This window comes from Bubalus bubalis, chromosome 1 (genome assembly GCF_019923935.1).
Source record: "Bubalus bubalis isolate 160015118507 breed Murrah chromosome 1, NDDB_SH_1, whole genome shotgun sequence".
In the NCBI taxonomy this organism is placed as follows: Eukaryota; Metazoa; Chordata; class Mammalia; order Artiodactyla; family Bovidae; genus Bubalus; species Bubalus bubalis.
The window spans coordinates 33,456,951-33,462,514 of record NC_059157.1 but is presented as its reverse complement, the minus strand read 5'-3'; the positions used below and the strand labels follow the sequence as shown (position 1 = coordinate 33,462,514).

The 5,564-nt window shown below is 38.2% G+C and overlaps 1 non-coding gene across 1 annotated transcript; it reads right to left on the bottom strand.

Moving 5' to 3' along the window:
* Positions 1-2,825: 2,825 nt before the first annotated feature.
* Positions 2,826-2,898, bottom strand: TRNAC-GCA. The gene has a single exon. It is a non-coding gene; the product is annotated as a tRNA-Cys (tRNA).
* Positions 2,899-5,564: the final 2,666 nt, after the last annotated feature.

Sequence of the window (5,564 nt, the reverse complement as noted above, 5' to 3'; positions counted from 1 at the left end):
ACCAGGTAGTTTAATATTATTAGGATTATTGGCATGTTGCTTACCTGCCAAAAATTCTTAGGACTGAAGGATGAAGTTGAGTTATGTCTCAGTGCTCATTCAGTTTGAAAATCCCCATGTTTACTTCATCTTACAATGAAGCAAAAGCAAAACACTCTAGAAGCCCCTCAATAATCTTATTTCTGACTACCCATGTGCTACTCTTTAGTAAGTGTGATTTTAATATTTTTCTGTATATATTTTCAGTGGCCTAGAAATGACACTGACATGAAATTACTGCTGTCATTAGGAAGCATGACGCTCAGTGCATGATTGTTGGGCAGGATGCAGCAGAAAAGAGCATTAATTAGTTCCTCAAAGGTTCACAGAATAATAGGGAAAATTTTTAAATTTGTATGCCAAAAAAAGAAAAAAATGTAAACTAACATTTCTTAGCTTTCTGCTCTCTTGATTTGGGCAATTCCTTTATCACATTACTCAACCAATTTAAACTTACCTTAGTGCATTGGAGCAAAAGTCATAAGATTTTTACTACCTACATATTACATCGCAATAATAGATGTCCAAGATAACTGCAGGGCATGTATTATCTATTTGTCTTTAGAACAAAACCAGGCAGAGGCACTTAACACTATTTTGCTGAGTGAGGCCTTAAGAATTCTCCAAATAGAAATGTAACAAATTTCTGTAAACTGTGTATTTTGTTGTGATATGTAAGTAAAGAAAAGCATATATTATAAAAACTCCAGCTTAATCATTATGACCAATTACAAATGTTTAATAATACAATGAATTTCAGGTAGCCAAACATGATAATTACACAAATATTATTTTGATGTTCTTGAGTTGGTGGCATTAAAGAATTTCTGATATGATTTTTATATCAGTAACTGAGAGGAAAAAGAAAAAAAAGAAAAATGGACTAATAATTACAGGAAGACAAAGGGAGGGAAGAAGTACATAGACTCCCCAGGGTCTGCAATGTGTAAGGGTGAGAAATGGTTATATGTGGAGTGCTAAGTAGTTTGAAATTTGCTGTACGAGAGCTGCAACTTCTATGGTGAGGGTTTATCTACTATTAAATGAAATATTTTGCTGAAAGTTGGTAGTCCTACTCTATTTAACCAGTGTTTTTCACTGACACAGAGTTATTCTCATCATCATCTTTGTGCTCCTTTGATTTTTTGCATTTCTGACAGGGCTGTTTTCTAAGTCCAGGGCCCCCGGGAGGCAAATTCAGCCCAGATGTCCAAGGACAATTTTATACGTGGGCCCTGGCTTCCGAATTCCTCCAGGATTTGCCCATTGTTGCAGAGACAGACTTTGTAATTACCAAGGGATTATAGCAGAATATGAAAGGGCCTGAAAGCAGCTTTCTTGCAAAGCATGAATGCCTTCAGCACAAACTTAGGAAAAATCAGTCCAGAAGTGAGGCAGAAGTGTCTGAAAATATTAAGGGTTCAAGCAGAGGGTCCTGCCTGAAATTCCTAATTAAAGAAGTAAAAACTGCTTTTAAAAAATGTCAGGGACTGTCATTTGTATTCTCTACCCAGAAAAGGGTCTTCAGAAGATTGTAAATGAGGTGACGGTGCTGGCCAAATACCCTTTGTTTGTACTCCAAAAGTAATGAAAATGGAGCTTAATGGTACATAAATAAAAATAATTACGTAGACAATAGGGGTAGTGGTGCATTACCTGAATTAATACACAAGATTAAGAGGCCAATAGCCCAAAAAGAACTTCGTTATTTCACGAGTCACATAAATGAGACAGCTCTCTCAGGGTTGAATAAAACATAGCTTTCACACTACCATTTTGATTTCAGATTTAAAAACAAAACATTTCCCACGGCTTGTGTTTCTGGTGTTCTCTTTGACATATGGTTTCAGCACATGTTCTTACTGAAACAAGCCAGATTATTGGTTACACCTCTTCTGGGTATGTCTTTTTTAATTGAAGCTTTAAAAAATTGACTTACTTTTTGTATTGATTTCATAGCCCAAACTAGAATCAGTGATTAATTTACATGTGTTAATTTTTATGTCCTTAGGTTATCTCTTGACTTGCTGAAATTTTGACAAATGCATAGAGCAATGAGTCGTGTAACATTGAAAGCTCGTAATCATTTGCAGAGCTGTTTCAAAATGGGTGATTTTGTAAAAAATGAAGGGGCAAATTGCATTCAGAAGAGAGAAAGAACTCCAGTTGTTACTAGCAAACTTTATTTCTTTGAAGGAACAAAAGCCATGTTCCAAATGGCTCCCCAAAAAGGTACATATCTAAGTTGCTAACACTGGATTAATAGAGAGCTTAAGAGAAAATCAGAAAAATAAATATGTATACCTCCTTTATTATTATCAATTATTGTTTCTGGGCTCATTAAGAAGTTGGAGCTTTCATTGTATTTCTGTCATCTTTTAATATTTCTCTTCCTTTCTTTCCTTTGCAATGACAGTGACCTTGTCCCACCCTTTTTCCTCATCAAGCCCATCAAAAGACTCTCTTGCAATCCTTAACATCAGACTTTCCCCGTGTCTGTAGACCACACTGATTTTCCCCTTCTTTGGGCTTTCTTGGAGATGCTACTTTCTTTTTCCAGTCACTTGTAATTTTAACAGATATCCGTCATCACATCCTTGAGCAAGGACAATGATCATGTCTTAGATATTCCTGTAGAAATATACTGTAAGTCCCATGAAAGTGAAAGTGAAGTCGCTCAGTCATGTCTGAATCTTTGCGAACCTGTAGCCCACCAGGCTCCTCCATCCATGGGATTCTCCAGGCAAGAATACTGGAGTGGGTTGCCATTTCCTTCTCCAGGGGATCTTCCCAACCCAGGGATCGAACCTGGGTCTCCTGCATTGCAGGCAGATGCTTTAACCTCTGAGCTACCGGGGAAGCCCCATAGGAAGGTCTCAATTTTCTAGTATCCTCTTTTCAAAAAACAAGAAGAAAACAAGTGAAATTAATGTTAGTAACATATACTTACTTAATATATCTTAAATATGGTATCAACATGTAATCATAAAAGTGATTCATGTGATATTTTACATTCTTCTTTGATATTAACTCTTCATACTGATGTGCATTCCCAGCAAATCCCAGTTCAGACCAATCACAATTCAAGTGCTCAATAGATACTTGTGGTTTCTGGCTCCCATATTGGACAATACACCTCTCCAGTTGTTGCTCTTTGGTATCTAAGTTGTGTCTGACTTTTTACAACCCCATGGACTGTAGCATGCCAGGCTCCTCTGTCCTTTGCTGTCTCCTGGAGTTTGCTCAAATTCAAATCCATTGAATTGGTGAAGCTATCTAACCTTCTCATCCTCCGCCATCCCCTTCTTCTGCCTTCAATCTTTATATAAACATCATCTGAATTAAGTTCACCCATTCACTTCCAGTTCACTGATTCTTAAGATGTCAGTGTTCAATCTTGCCATCCCTGCTTGACCATGTCCAGTTTATCTTGTTTCATGGACCTGACATTCCAGGTTCCTATACAGTGTTGTTCTTGACAGTGTTGGACTTTCCCCACCAGCTGCATCCACAACTACGTGTTGTTTCTCCTTTGGCCCAGCAGCTTCATTCTTCCCGGAGCTATTGGTAATTGCCCTCTGCTCTTCCCCAGTGACATATTGGGCACCTTCTGAGTTGTGGGGCTCATCTTCCAGCGTCATCTCTTTTTGCCTTTTCATACTGTCCATGGGATTCTCAAGACAGGAATACTGGAGTGGATTGACATTGCCTTCTCCAATGGACCACGTTTTGTCAGAACTCTTCACTATGACCCATCTATTTTGGGTGGCTATGCATGGCATGACTGATAGCCTCATTGAGTTACGGAAGCCCTTTTGCCACAAAAAGCTGTGATCCATGAAGGGGACCTCTAGATTATCTTTCTCTGAATCACTGCATTTAGAAAATTCAGATGTAAACATTGTATTGTCATATCCAGTTATCATATACAAAAGAAGAACCCACTTGCTTAAGCCATTTGACTCTTTCTTGCAATTCGAAGTTCATTAGTGTAGGACTATGCTGAGAGTAATTTTATCCCTTGTGCCTTAATAAGATGTCTGAATTCATTAATAATTTTAGAGATATGTACTTACATATTTACAAAATATGCTTAATAGTTCAGAGTTTTTAGAAGACTCAGTGTTATGTATCTTTGGACAACTTGCTTTTCATGTGTTCTGATATTGGGATTTGAGGACATTGTTAAATGAATTATAAGCTCAAAGCCATGGTCTACATGACATAGAATCACTCCACCACAGGAAACTTGCGCATATAGAAGTGCTGGGTAAAAGACACAGTGAACCATAGTAAGGAGGTTGACACGAGGCAGTGAGGAGAGTAGATAGATGATTTGCAACTCAATCCCAAATATGGAGCTCATTTTGCATTTGTAGCCAAATTACTTAAACTCTCTGTCTCAGTAGCCCCCTTTGCAAACTGAGGATAAGAATCCCAAGACTGTCATGAAGACACAGTATAATAATATAATGGAAATAGCTTATAACAGAAGACTTCCCAGGTGTGCTAGTGATAAAGAACCCACCTGCCAATGCAGGAGACATAAGAGATGGGGGCTTGATCCCTGGGTCCAGAAGATCCCCTGAAGGAGAGCATAGAAACCCACTTCAGTACTCTTGCCTAGAGAATCTCATGGACAGAGGAGCCTGGGATACTATAGTCTGTAGGGTCTCAAAGAGTCAGACATTACTGAAGCAACGTAGCATGCACGTGTGCAGCTTCTAACTGAAAGCAAAGACCTGTAGAATGTATCATTTAGATCTTAACATTTTAAAATACAAGGAATAGGTCATCAGGCTGGGATGATAACTGGCCCTTATTGTCTACTCATTTTTCAAGGGCACATTTTTTAACTTTCCCAAAATTAAAGGGACAGCGGTTCATGTTTTATGAACTGCTCTATTCAAATTTATACTACCATAGCATCAAATGTTGTTCATTAACATATAGAATAGTACAGATTTTTTAAAAAAACCCAGGCAAACTGTATTAATCACATATTAACTAGCAAATTATGATGTACTCTTCAAAATTTGAAATAGGAAACTTCTGAGTTCACAGTTAAATCTGTAAAGGCCTTTTGAAAGATCTATTCAAATGTTAGCAACCACATTTCTGGTTTTTCTGCTTTTTTTTTTTCCAAAAAACAAATTTGTCAAAGCTTATTTGGAAGATTACAGCATCATTAATAACTTTACTGTTTGACAGGAAGGCATCTTGATTAAAAATCATTTTTGAACAGTGTAGAACTCCGTGATCCCCATCAAAAAATCAGTCCCGAGCAAAGTGGATTTTTGACTTAGGAAGTGATGCAACTTCATACTGTTGTTGGGTTAAGCAACTTGCTCTCTCTTGGAAGAGGTCCAGAAGTGACAGCAAGAGCAGAATCGGGGGTCGTTTGGCTACTGTGTGGATGGAGCTGCGGGGAGCATCCTCATCAGAACACTGCCGTCAGTACCGCCTGCCTCCCTGCTCCTGAGTGCAATTGTCTGTGGTCTATAAAGCACTAAATGGTTGGGCCT